At 30.7% G+C, this 15536-nt stretch overlaps 1 protein-coding gene across 4 annotated transcripts in view; it reads right to left on the bottom strand.

The window, feature by feature from the left end:
• The window catches only part of LOC148627869 (uncharacterized), a 48552-nt gene extending 33017 nt beyond the window's left edge, over positions 1 to 15535 (bottom strand). Inside the window, exons 1-2 of one of the 4 annotated variants that reach the window (XM_088580754.1) lie at positions 15473 to 15535; positions 13041 to 13140 (exon numbers count right to left, since the gene is read on the bottom strand). The gene's annotated coding sequence lies outside the window, so the exon portion shown is untranslated. Of the gene's footprint in view, positions 1 to 901; positions 1046 to 3430; positions 3567 to 13040; positions 13141 to 15472 lie in introns of those variants that run through there. The other 3 variants (XM_088580764.1, XM_088580746.1, XM_088580775.1) reach the window with 3 other exon arrangements.
• Between the last annotated feature and the right edge of the window lies 1 nt (position 15536).

A 15536-nucleotide genomic window follows, 5' to 3' on the forward strand; every position in this document is an offset into this window, starting at 1 on the left:
ACTTAATACCTTATATGAAAGATTTACAATGTTAGATTTCAAGTGGACATTTACAGAATATTCTGTGATTGATTTTACCTTTGATTTCTTTTTTTTTAAAATTTGTCACCTGATAAAAGACTAATACATACACAGGAATACTGGGAACTACAATGCCAATGGGTCAATAAAATAAAAATCTATACACCATTACATGTACAAGGTGTTCCAGCACAGAAAAATGGGGGAGAAACATCAAGAACAAAGTAAAAATTAGGAGACAATTTCACAAAAATAAAAAAAAAAATAAGAATCTACATTGAATGTAAAACATGAATTATGTGCCCTGTGAAGTACATCTAAAAATGAGCATTTCTTAGGGTTTCATGGTTTCAGTTATATATAGTGATTGAATGGGTCTTTGTAGATAACTATGAGTTCTATGTGCCATTAAAGGAAAAAAAGATAAAGTAAGCTAATGTAAGAGATTCTAAAATGGTCAGGAGAATGGAAACAGGTAATTTTTTTTTATTTCCTCATTTGATACTTTTAAGAAAACATTATTTCACAATCACTTTCAAATAAAATATTGTCTATATACAGGATTAATTACTTTAATAGTTGGCACATTTCAAAACTTACTTAGCTGATGGTCTTTACTGAAGTCAAATTGGAATCAATTTTATTGTACACAAAGCAACTACTTCTGATTTGAAACAACAAAATTCATCAATGTAGAGAAAGTAGCTTTGGACAAAACAACAGTGAAAATATTTTTCTGAAAAACTCAAATGATGAAAACAAGATACAAACCCTAAAATGAACTAGAGTCTGGAAAAAATCAAATCTGGACAAAAACAAATAGCAGATTGTTTTTTTTTTCAAAATTCAGGCAATATTATAATACATATATCAACCATACCTTGAATGTTTCCAAGAATATCCCCGAGGAACTCAAACATACTATCCAAACAGCTAGCCAAACAAATTCTTAATTGCTAGTAACAGTTAGAATGGATACAATTAAACATTATTATGAAAGCACAGTTCACATTGAATCCCAATATACAATTGTCAAGTTGATTGTTACCTGCCTATACTATTGATCTAGGCCTGGAGTATATTTCAAAGATGCTGCTGTCCTTGACCAAACTAAAGAATAAAAGCCAATAAAGTCAACAGAATCTGATATAACTACCTTTGGAGAAGATTACCTGATCGTTTTAGTAGAATTGTCGAGTAAAATTTTCGTATAAATTCTCCATCAATGACTTTTATATCAAACATAATGAGTTTGAAGCAAAGCTTCAGAATATCATATCACATGCTAAAATCCAAAATATTTCAACCAAAACTTGTTTAAATAACAATTCAGTTCAAATTTTGAATGTTTTTGATAAATTTCCAAGTTTTGTCATATAATTCGCATTAACACCTAGTAAAGAACAAGTTACATCTTGATAATTGGACAACCAAGCTAAAATGGCTTTTGGCACGGCTATTGTACCTTCAAACAGTGTATCATCCGTAAACAGAACCCAAATTGTATCATTAACAAGCAAACCAAAGTGTATCATTCATTAACAAACAGAACCAAAATTGTATCATTAACAAGCAGAACCAAAGTGTATCATTCATTAACAAACAGAACCAAAATTGTATCATTAACAAGCAGAACCAAAGTGTATCATTTATTAATAAACAGAATCAAAATTGTATCATTAACAAACAGAACCAAAGTATATCATTCATTAACAAACAGAACCAAAAGTGTATCATTAACAAGCAGAACCAAAGTGTACCATTCATTAACAAACAGAACCAAAGTGTATCATTCATTAACAAACAGAACCAAAAATGTATCATTAACAAGCAGAACCAAAGTTTATCATTAACAAACAGTACCAAAGTGTATCATTCATTGACAAGCAGAAGCTAATCAAAAGTGTATGATCATTCATAAATATTTTCTAAACTATCCTCCAGTATAGCATTTAAAACAATTTTTTTTCTAGGTAGTAAGCATAATGTTGAAATAGATGATAAAGGTCAACTACACAATGACAATAAGCTCATATCTGTACATTGTATCAGACTATGAAGTCAAGAAAATTGTGGATAATGTAATATTAAAAACTTGAAAAATCAAAGTAAGAAGATGAAATAAAAAAAAAAAAAGGAGACAAAAACATAAAGCAATATACTGTTAAGAAACTGTAAGATTCCATAAAAAAACTCAGAGCACAAACTTGTCACTCATGTACCTGTAGTTAAAAAAAACATCAAAATAATTTTGCTAAATTGGCATTCCAAGCAATATTTATGTGTACTTAAAGTATTTTTAATTTTCTTAAGTTAATGAATTTAAATTTGATTATGAGTAACATATGTCATTTATAACAACTTATAACAACTAATCTGGTTTGACCTTCTCACAAAAATGTGCATATTGTTCATTGTGCAAAGTGCAATAAACAAAATATGCACATGGAAAATTTATGTTATTTTTCAACAGACAAAATTTTTATCATAGCCAATTCTTATAAATTAATTTTAAAACATAATTTTATCTTTGAACATGAAAAAAGTAGCCCTGAATTTAACTGAATAGGGATGTGTCAATATTTTTTTTTATCCATTGAGATATAACAAAATTATTTCAACCAATCAGATTACAGTATTTATCTCAAATTTATTTATATACAAATGTACATCAAATACTAGCTGCAACTTTCATTATTATATATTGTAGCTCTAATTATATACTGGTACATAGCTTATCTTTCATAATGCATGGGTGTACATGTAATTACAAATATCTCAACTTGTTGCATTCTTGCTTCAACCACTGGACTTCAAACTAGTATTATTATACATTGCCTATGTGACTAAGGCAGTATTTACAGATCACAGGTGGTAGTTTTAGCATTCGTGCCAGAATATAATATGCCAACAGGTTTTCAATTTCATGATACTGATATCTCAGCTAATTAACTACTATATATAATTTCAATGATGGCAGATGGGCTGAAAATAATGTTCCAATAATATTATGCCTTTTTTATTTTAGTTTGAAAAGGTAATGCACCCTCTATTTCTGTATGTGCACTTAATTTTCCAACTTATTCTAGAAATGAACCATGGCCTCTAAACCATGTGAATTAATTGAGAATGAAATTGTGAAATTTGGTTAAAAAATTCCAATGAGTAATTATACGAAAATTTCAATGGATTTCAAATATTTTTTCCAATTCCACTTTGACAGACATAAACTCTCAAAAAGGTAAAAAAAAGATATGCCTTTAGGAGCATAACCAATGATAATTTACAGCATACACTGAAGATATTCAGCATATAAAGGAGTTTTCTCTTTATTATATGACTAATAAAGTAGTTTTCTCTTTATAATATGACTAATAAAGTAGTTTTCTCTTTATAATATGACTATCACCTGATGAACTTTCTTAGGTAGTTATTTCTTAGTCTCCTTGTCAATTGTCCTGTTAACTACCTGAGGCAAGTAATAGGTAATTGTCAATTAATCAGGGGAACACCATTCTATCCCCTGAACATCATCATTGTATGCGCTGTAATAATAACAAAATACATTTACACTTAAAAAATAATAATAACACCTTATTATATTGATTCATCAGCTACCTATGATGCTCATGATAGTAAAAGAAGGTTTTCTGATAATAGCACAACAGCACATTCACTTGTTTTTGCATAGAATTTCTTATATCATATTGGATAATGATATTGCCACTAAAAACATGTTAACAATATTTGTCACATATATCATACTGCCAGTGTCGGCTTCTGCAAAACACACATTAATTATTTCACTTTAGTAATATTTACAAATTTAACTCTGAATTAATCATTATATGGAAAATTCAGATTAATTAACTTTTACATGTGGCCTAAAAAAAAAGATTGAAAAAAAAAAATTTATAACAAAATGTTAAAGATTTAGAAAATTCCATTGATTTGCATAAAAAGTGTTGCAAATTTACATGTTTATATTTATCTAGAATTGTAGACTTGATCAATAGTTACAAAGACTGATATGAATTCTGCAAGAGTTTTGTTTAGAACAAGACCGTCTCTTTTCTTGAGCTGATCACAAGAAGAGACAGGCATAAAAAAAAAACACACACCAAGAGAGTAATAATTTAGTAAATTAAATACATGCAATTTATGATATTTTCTATTTCTTGCAAATTACACAAATGCCTTGCTTTACACTTTTGTAAAATCATATAATTACATCTACATCATGCAAATCAATATAATAATCTACATTGTACATGTATAATGTACTAACATCATAAATGTACATGTTGGAACATGTACCAGTACCTTGTCACATGTTGATGAATCAGATATTTTTTATTTATTTCGCAAAAATGCATTCAATAAATGTAGGCTATACCTCTATTAAATATGGTATCCTAACACAATGAAGTGGAGCAATACTAGGTATGCAGAGCTGTGTGGGAAGACACAGTGAACATGCACTATAGAGATTATGTTTATCTGGACACAACAGACCGCATAGTTTTATTTCCCTGCAGTCCATTGTGTCAAAAATTGACTCTATGTGGCCATGTCCATTGTGTCTTCCAAAACAGTTCCTCGTTTGTTGTGTTGTTCTGTTCCTAGCGAGTGTATAACAAGAGGCTCCTAGGAGCCTGATTCGCTCACCTTATTCAATTTTTGCCATTCAATAGGAATAACTCTAACAAGGAGTCGTCCTACACTTTTGATGACCTTATTGTAAGAATCATTTTATCAATTAAAAGTAATTTTCTTATCTATCAGAGTTTTCAAGTTGTTGCCCAAAAATTGCAAAAAAGTCAGTTTTCGCCTTTCAATAAGTTGACCGACAACTTCAACCCAAGACTTTAGTCAGCCACATCATAAGGGTCGTTTCATTAATGAAAGTTTTTTTTTTCTATCTATCATACTTTTCTAGATATATTGCTGACAACTGCAAAAAAGAGCCATCATACAATTTGACTTGATGGAGACTTTTACATTATAAAGATCATTTCATCAATAAGACATCTATTACAGTTTTCAAGATAATGTCTGAATATTACAAAGGACACGATATTTAACATTTCAGGGGCAATAACTCTAAAAAGAAGTTATTAGACAATTTTGACTCATTGAGCCTTATTTGTAGGCCTTATCAGAAAGATCTTTTTATCAATTGAAAGTTTCTTTTCTATCTATTATAGTTTTCAAGATAATGGCAGAAAACTGCAAAAACTTTTCACCCTTTCAAGGACAATAACTCTAACAAGATGTTTATCTAACAACTTTGACCAAATGGAGACTTTTGTAGAGCTCTTTAAGATGAAGAAGGACAGTCACATTTATTTTCAAATATCTCATTTAGTTTCTGAAATATACGTGTGTGCAGAAATTGGTGACTTGACCCCTGTGGTCTAAAAATAGCAATGGACAAAATTGACCTATTTAAAGCAGATACCCTAATGATGCTGATGACCAAGTTTGGTAGCAATCTACTGAATGGTTTCAGAGGAGTAGATTTTTAAAGAAAAATTAACGAAAGGCGATGATAGACCCAACATTGTAAGTGATGACAAATGCTCACATGTTCAAGGCCAGGTGAGCTAAAAACAAAGTTGCTTGTAATGTCATGCTAGGTTCATACATGTAACTCTACTCATTCTATATACAATGTATTAAATAATAGGAAAGTTCTAAAAATCAGGAAGTTGATATCACACTGTCACCAAATGCCTTCAAATGAATGCCCTATATATAAAGAGCCACATACCACTTCTGAAATATTAATCCATCCAATGGCAGCCGAGATTTTTGTTACCAAATTATCTTTACCATCCATTGTGGTGAAAAATGGTAAAGTCCCACAACAGAAGTTGATATTGGCAAACAACCAAAATACCCTATTTATATGAAAACACATGCCAAATTTGAAAATAATTCAACTAATCAGATTTGAGTTAATTGTGATAAAATTCTGGCAGACAGACAGATAAAAGTGATTCCAATATATACATCCACTCGCTGAGTGGGGGTAAAATATAAAATGTATATGTCCATAATGAAAGTCTAGCAAAATAGTATTTATTTTAGATTAAAATGCAATATTCTATTGAAACAGGATTCATTATTTGAAACAAAGAAAATGCCTTAACATTTTAATCCCAGTAGGAACTGTCTTCTAATGCAAAATAGGTACAGCAGACTTGCATCATAAATAAGTCTTGACAAAGTTAGAACTGCTAATGGTACCACTGAGATATGGCTAATGACATAACTGAGATCGGGATTAACAACAATTAGATCTTATATCTTGGTTAAACTAACTAGAGAAATCATTTCTTTATACAAACTTAAAAACATAAATCTGTGCATATATGCTTCTTTACTTGTCTGGAATGAAAATATTAAATACATTACACAAAAGTCAACTCAAGATGATGTGGATTTCACAACCACTTACCACATAGCATAACATGCACATGTAGAAATGTAATTAATCAAGCTGTCATACTGCAAAACTGGAAATTCCAGACTCCATTCTAAACGCAGTCTAATCAAAGCAAGTACATTCCATCATGTATATTATACTAACAACAGGCTGAAACTACTTTAAATATTTAAGTAACTTTATATTAACATGTAACACTGTTGGTTATAGCTGAAATATTGCTGCTCAGACATTAAACCCCAACAATCAATATACAAATGCAGTTGAAGACATAAATACTAGCCCAGTAAGTCCCCTTGCCTAATCCAGTTAAAAATTACTTTGGTAACTACATGTAGTTGCCCTGTCGACAAGCCCAGGTTTAAATATTAAGATTCTATAATGTTTATGTTGGTCAGGTTTTATCATTAAGAAAATATCTCTGCTCACAAGTTGGACAATCTCAAATTGTACATAATGTATCTATAATGTCCTCACAAAAAGATGTCTATTCCTTCAAACACATCTACATGTATACCCAAGTAATCTTTTTATAAAATTTCATTTAAATTCATTGAGCAGGGCAGGCAGAATTGTTCTAGAAATTTTAACCTTGTGAATCCTTAAAGGATAAATTACAATGTAACTCACTTTATAGGCACCAGACAATAATTATCTCCTTTACTGCACATCTACAATGTACATTGTACATATAATGGACTTCCTATAGAACTTCCTCAAAACCCATTGCGCTTATTAGAAATTGTGGTTAATACGAAAAAATCTTAAGTTCAATTACCTATATTTATAGGCATCAGACAACTATATCTTCTGCCAATTTTTTCTATAAACATTTTTATCAAAGTCTGTCAAACAAATTTTGAAGTTCCATTTACAAGCTATGTGGACAGACACATCAGACAGACAGATGGATTGACAGACAGCCAGATTTCTATATTACTAAATACCAACTTTGTTTGCTTGGGGTATAAAGTTTTAACCTTCACTGCAGGGCATCTTATGCAACATGTTATTTTTAATGCTGCTACAAACACCTTTTTCTGACACCTAAGTTACTTTCATTGACAAATCATTTGTCTGACAAATAAATAGTTTGTAATGATGTTTTCATTACTGTTAACACGACAACAGAAAATTACACCTGTTTAATTTGACTCTGAAACACTTTCTCTTGGTTTCATCGACAAGTTTAATGATATCTTCCACGTTTGTTTATATGAAAATGTTATGCTAATCACTAAATACTGTCTAGACACTGAAGCAGGTGGTATAAGACACAATATTTCGATTTGTAATTTAGAATTACTTCTCAAATGTTGATTTTGTACTCATGAGGTATGACACCTGTGTTTATTTAAAGAGGTAGACCTAGGGTAAGGGACACAACTCACTGGAACATTTGTATTCAGCATTTTATAACAATCTCATTTAAGCATCAAAGTAACTTGGACTGATTTCATTCTATTTCATATGAAAGCTTGATGAGCTTTGGTGAAATTGAATATGAAACAAGCATATCACTGATTTCAAGAGTTATGTCCCTTACCCCAGATCTACCTCCTTAAGTCCATGGAGTGTCTGAACTTAAAAATGACCTTAATTTTTCTGATTCTCCAACTTAACTTTTAGCTCTCTTTTCTACAAATATTGGTGACCTTATAAGACCTCAAATGAAAAGGTCATTGATTAATCATGTGCTCACATGTATTGGCACTGCTCTGTAAAAAAATCACTTGATTGGTACAAAATGTAAGTGTCCTATAATTTGTGTTCTGGTAATTAATTCACAAATAGGCATTTTTGAGTTAAGATTAAAGGTACATTGTAAATATTGTTTGTTAGATCAATGCAAGCAGGTGTACTTAGTTAGTACCTACATGTTCATGTATACTAAGATTGAAAGTGGCTACATGCCAGTAAGTAAACTTCAAACAGCTGATTGACTACGTATGTTAGAACTTTGAACATAGTCTCTACTTAAATGTACTATTTACTTTTTTTAAAACAAAAGTACGGAATCCCTGTATTACAAAAAAAAAAAACACTAAGCTAAGTATTTTTACTAGACAACCCTGACACACATTCAGCTTTTCAAGGATAATTGCTCCCTCAAGTACAACTACTAACCAGATAACCAGACATGTATTTAACTACATTTGTATATCATTCTTAGTATGTTGATGTAACTGAAATGAATGAAACTGTATAAGTGCTACATGTACATGTAAATTGGAACTACACACTACATGTAAATGATTGGTGCATGTATACTATTACATATTAATATTACAAACGTAGCAAAATTACATTTTGAAAGCTAATTGCAATAGTATCAAATGGTATTTTTTCAAGGAAGATATAAGATTATTGCACATACACAGTTCATGTCAGAACATACATACATGTATAATGTACCGATACATATACAAAAAAGTATATATTAGTATTTGAACTACCATGGTAGGTTTTTAATTTTTTTAAAGGAATGCAACGAATATGTACAACATACAGTCATACATGTGCTTGATTAAACAGCATGGGTCTGGGCTCACATTCCACATCATCTGTGGATAGTGTATTTTTTTTGTCTGGAAGACTAGTTAACTTTGTGTCACTTTCCTACTGGCAAGTGAAAACCTATTCAGACATTCTGTGTGCCTAGTTTGTATATTCATTTATTACATGTACATTAAATTCAAAATTGGTAAAATTCAATTACTTATCAAGCTAAAAACACCCAAAGGAAAATGCCAGACATAATTGTATAGATGAACGGGGCTAAATTTGTTATTCAATAAACACATTTTGTATGACCTTTTCTAACCTGCATAATTATACAATTATACATGTAAGTATCTATGTTGTGAAAATACTTCTTTAACTACTAAACAAAATTTAGTTATGACATCTATTGAACATTTAATTATAATATTTAACTTTTTGAGAGCCTTGTCATAAAGAAAATTTAACTTGCCAAAAGTAAAAGTTTGCCCCCTACTTATAATCCATGTTAAAAATTCAGAGAAATTAAGTTGACTTGTCTAAATGTCAATTTTAATTGTCCTGGGTATTAGAGTAGCCTTTAATGTCATATCCTGTACATCTACATATATATTAGGCTTAAAAATATTCTCAGTTGGGTGAAAAAATCTGAAATGGTTTCATGATGTTCACTGTTCAACAAAATCAAGCAAAGAGAATCTGCATGCTTTAGTTCACGTGTATTCACATACAAAAAAAAGTACGAAATGTGTGAAGATACTTAATACCACAGTACTTGATAAGAGCATTAGACAAAAGCTAATAACACTTAATTAATTGATGTTAAACCTTACAAAACAAGTTCTTATTGTCAAGTTCATGTATTGCCGAGAACTACCCATTAAAACCTGGGCTGGTGTGGTCACGTTTCTCCAACAACATCAATTAAGGTAAGGGATTATGGGGTCCTCAAAAGGGTTTGATTATTAAAAATTATCTGTATTTTACCTTTTCCAATAAAAAATGTTGGATGATATTTTTAAATGATGTCATTGATATGAGAAACAATAATATAACAACAATGTAATATTTTTTCATTTAATTTCATTTTTTTCTGTTTTTGCAAAAAAAGTAGCATATTACAGCAATGAATATCTTAAAAAATATATTTCTATCTTTTTAAGGAAATAATTTGAATTTATCTTTAAAATGAAATAATTTAAAATTTGTTTAGGCAATATAATTTTATTAAAATCATTTACAATGGTCATCAACTCAAGTATAAATGCCTGATTTTTATTAATTCACTTGTTTCAGTTTTCGTGATCACTCACATGCACCGAGCACAGCAAAAGTAAAGGCGAGGCAGTAATCAATTCCATAAAACAGAGATGTTCCAAGGAAATCACACCAATACCAACTATATAAGTAGAAGGCCAAACTACGTTCAGTAGAGTACATTGACATCAACCCAGACCACAAAGACATAATACTAGCTGAACTGCATTCATTCTACGAATCCCCTATGTCATTCTACAGATCCAAATTGACTTTGTGCTATGCTTACGATGCATGTCTGAAAGTATTTTGTTAATTCTGCATTGTTTTTATCATATGTTACATGTGTATGCAATAACTGCGATATTTTTTTTATAAAGTAATTAAAATATATATTTGTCTTCTTTCAATACAAAAAATAGAACCAGAAACAAAACAAAGAATAACAACATTACTGTGATCAAACAAAGAAATAATCGAAAAGTTAATAAAGCCCTGGGCTTTCCCAGTATTGCCCACTGGGCTGAGAAATACTATTAAAATCCAGATTTTTGCCAACAAGGCTTTACTGACTAAAGGAGGTAGACCTCAAGGGTAACGGAAATAACTCTTGAAATCAGGAGACATGTTTGTATTATATTCAATTTCACCAAAGCCTATCAAGCTTTCATTTGAAACAGAATGAAATCAGTCCAAGTTACTTTGATGCTTACATGAGATTGATGTAAAATGCTAAATACAAATGTTCCAACGATTTGTGAGAGTTGTGTCCCTTACCCTAGGTCTACTTCCTCAATTAACAGATGATTTAATTATCGAGGTTGTCTATGTGAGACCAAGAAGTTTAGTCTACAACATTAAAAATACCCTTAGTTACATCAAATAGCAAATTTATTCTGTGGTCTGTTACATATGAACAAGGATAAGATAAAAGGAACAACAGAGAAGCAGAAATTGGCAAAAACCGGAAGCAAATCTAAAATAAAATTAAAAATTGTAATGGTACATTTGTATACATGAAATATATATTAATTTGTGAATCTGAAGAAAAAATAACATCCCTGTTAATGAAGCATCAAAAAGATATGCCGGAGATTACATGTATGTGAACACCTTTTGTGTAAAAGACCATTACAGTTACCATATATTGTAAATTAATTGTGGTTAAAATTATACTGTCAGGCACTTTACTGTAGTGGCACAGTTGTTTGCATCACCACATTTCATGGTGAACTGGTTTGCCATACAAAATGGTAAAAGGCTTATGGTAAAATTATTAAATCCAGTTACCCATAAGATACATGTATGTAAAATACTTTCCATGATATAAGGTCATACACACAGTTGTACATGCAGATCAACAACTATTCATTGATATCCACAGATACCTTGTATCTTATAATATGCTCCCTATGTGAGCTACACTACATGTAAATGGAAGAAATATACACACGATGGGTCAAAAATAAATTTCTACAAGACAGTGGAAAATAGAGGTTTCAGGCACATGATTTTATTCCAACTCCTGGAATTTCTTGTGACAGTGAAACATGAGAATATCAGACAAAAATGTCTTCAGAAGAAACAGTTCCGAAGCTAATTGGGGGTATCAACTTCTCTTTCTTCAGGAGTGTTTCAATTGAAAATGGCATTTTGTGTATCAAAATACAGAAAAATTAACCCAGATTTGTACCACATAGGCCTGGCATACAAGAATTTAACCTGCAAGACATTTGACATGAGGTTTAAACTATTTGGCAGTGGCTGCTCATCCACACATTCATGGACAGGGAGCCTCTTGCATCTTATGATATGCTCCCTAAGTGAGCTACACTACATGTAAATGGAAGAAATATACACACATTGGGTAAAAAATAAATTTCTACAAGACAGTGGAAAAAAGAGGTTTCAGGCACATGATTTTATTCCAACTCCTGGAATTTCTTGTGACAGTGAAACATGAGAAAATCAGACAAAATGTCTTCAGAAAAAACAGTTCCAAAGCTAATTGGGGTATCAACTTCTCTTTCTTCAGGAGTGTTTCAATTGAAAATAGCATTTTGTGTATCAAGATACAGAAAAATTAACCCAGATTTGTACCACATAGGCCTGGCATGCAAGAATTTAACCTGCAAGACATTTTACATGAGGTTTAAACTATTTGGCAGTGGCTGCTCATCCACACATTCATGTGTGAAAACATACAAATATATACACAATGATGCAAATATAATAAAAATATAAAATTGTTTCTGATGAAACAAATATCGATTAAAAATCATTCATGATAAAAACAAAAGTAGTATTCATAAAAATTGATAAATGTGAAATAAAACAAGTAAAAATATAATGTATATTTATGTATGTCACTGTTAAAGTTTTAACTAAGACTTCTGTGTAGATCTAACAGACTTTGTTTGCATGGCAAAATGCTGGAAAACTTTGAAACAACACTTTTATGTTTCCGATTAATTGATTCCATCCAATTGTTTATGCTATTCATCAAATTTGAAACTTCAAATTGTGAATATGTCTTACACATTTTAATTTTTCTCTCTATTGTACATTTGTACATTTGATAGCACTTTCAATAGTTTGAGAGTTTCTGATGTATAGTTTTATATACCAGGTATTTCTTCACAGTTTTTGACAAAGCTTTTCAAAATTTCATAAGTATCAAATGGCTGACATAGATTTGTAAAACATAAAATCTGTCCACTTTCAAGTAAGCACAAAACAAATGTTAGGGGAGGGGGATGTACAAAATTTATTTAATTAGAAAATGATTCCAAATGTTATTGATGCATACCCGAAGTGTGGCCAATTAGCCTGAAGAGGCTTCCTATCTACACCACTGGCAAACTTTTTGTATCGCATATCATTCTGACCATAACCCAACAAGTCAATATCTAAATAAAAAATGATGTTGCATTGCATATCCCTGAGTGAGTGTACATCAAAACATGGAGGGTATAAAAATATAATGCTTTTCTTTTTGCCTCTTTATAGAATAATGTTTTGTCAAAAGATATGAACACTGACTTATAAAATAGAGCAAATATCACACTATAAGATGACAAACTTTTTGTTAAAGAAAATTTAACATTTTACCATAAATATGTTCCTCTGTAAAGGTTGGTTTGATGAGTGCAAAAGGAAAGTGAAAGTAGAGAAAATGACTATTTATAGTTCAAGACTACTTTTCTGGTAGTTCTATAACATAAAACCACGCATTTTATGTTTATCTTTCATGTTTTCATCGGATATTTTCATTTTTTGTTTATAGTAAAAATGCGAGGTTTTATCATTGGACCTTACTTTCAAGGTGTAAAATCAACTTTAAATTCAGGCATTTTAAGAGTATTTCTTCAACAAAACTATATAATTACAAGAAAAAGAAGTCAAATTTAGCCCAACAAATCTTGTTTGGAAGATAATATTCATTATATTATAATTAAAACACAAAGTGATACGGCCTCAAAGCTGACATCTTGTTATGTTACGGTTGGCTGCATTTTCGGATTCATATGGTGGAACAAATTTTATCATTCACAGGTTAAAAGTTTTCTTTTCATTCCAAAAGCAATGATCACAAAAAATTATGAAAACCTTCATTTTTTTAATTTTATTACACTACTTTCATACTCACCACATGATTTACAAATATATTTTATTTTTGACAAAATGATGTGTGAATAAATTTCGTTGCGCCATTAAAAATCCTAAATATTTGCTGATCACTATTCGGAAATATGCTTCTCAGGATTTATCGATTCTGGTGTTTACATGTGCTGACTTAAAAGCAAATTTGGATGTTTTTAATGGAATTTTTGCATCTGGTAAGAAATTTATTTTACAGCCAAGTCTTTTAACTTTGTACTTCAATCATTCTAAAATATTTTTATCTGATATTACTTTATATCTAAACAAAAACATCACGCAGGTTAATTCGCCAGAACGTTACTCCCACAAAACAGCATCCAATGATAAAACCTCGCATTTTGACTATAAACAAAAAATGAAAATGTCCAATGAAAACATGAAAGATAAACATAAAATGCGTGGTTTTATGTTATACAACTACTTTTCTGGCTGATCTTAGTGGTCTCACCCTACATTTTTTGCAGGAAAATAATTTTCTGCATGTCCTTAAAAATGCTACATAAATGAAAGTTATATTGAATCAATTTACATATTTTTTTTTTAAAGATCCTGAAAATATGCACTTCACTATAGAAGTTTATGGGAATATCAATGCAAGACTGCAACCTCTACATGTACATCAACTATACTCGGCGTCACATAAATAACATACTGTTAAAATTTGAATAAAAATATTTTCTACGACTTTATTGAGACCTACCGTCGTTTAAATTGTCTTAAATGACTTGCTCATTCGTTTAGCCAAACGGCTTCTCCCTGAACATTGAATCGTTAAATTCCGGTCAGATTTTAATTCTAGGTGCCAATATTTACATTGTAAAAAGTCGGCCATGTTTACAGTGATCGGGTTGCTAGGAGATGTTGTTTACGTTTAAATGGTTTGTCCAAAAACCGAAGAACCCAGAATGCATTTCGGCGTTATTTTGGATATCTCGGATTTATTTTACACGAACAACGTACAATACCGAGAAGTTAATCAAGCAGACGATTGTCACCGGAGTTCGACGGGAACTTACGAACTTCGTTTGTAAACAAATCGTCCCGTAGAAACCAACATGGCGGATATTAGTATGGGATTTTCCCGTAAGGATTTGTTACGCATGATTTAAGCTAAAAGCGACTTGTTCAGGGAGAAGCCGTTTGGCTAAACGAATGAGCAAGTCATTTAAGACAATTTAAACGACGGTAGGTGTCAATAAAGTCGTAGAAAATATTTTTATTCAAATTTTAACAGTATGTTATTTATGTGACGGCGAGTATAAGTAGTAAGTAATCAGTAGAATTATGACGACTAAAAACAAAAAACATTCATAAAATTATACGAGCACATTTATAAACAAGTTCTGTATTATTCTTAAAACCAGTCGAGTAAATGAAAAAGTATGTATAAACGTATAGTAGACTAACATTCACACGATCTTTTCTAAAATGTTTGTTTAGAACTTCCACATATGAAAAATTCACGGATACCAATTTATTTGTTTAATCACAAATACCTAGTTTTAAACCACGTGAATTGAAACATAATTACACAATTTACTTTGATCAACATGCAAATTACAAATATTTATTGTTTACCTGCTGACAGCAACTGAGAGATTAATCAACAACCTGTTCCGTTAAATTTTCACTCTTCTCATTA

The sequence above is a fragment of the Perna viridis genome, chromosome 1, assembly GCF_037379345.1.
Source record: "Perna viridis isolate PV_CMFRI_1.1 ecotype Kerala chromosome 1, ASM3737934v1, whole genome shotgun sequence".
NCBI classification, from domain to species: domain Eukaryota; kingdom Metazoa; phylum Mollusca; class Bivalvia; order Mytilida; family Mytilidae; genus Perna; species Perna viridis.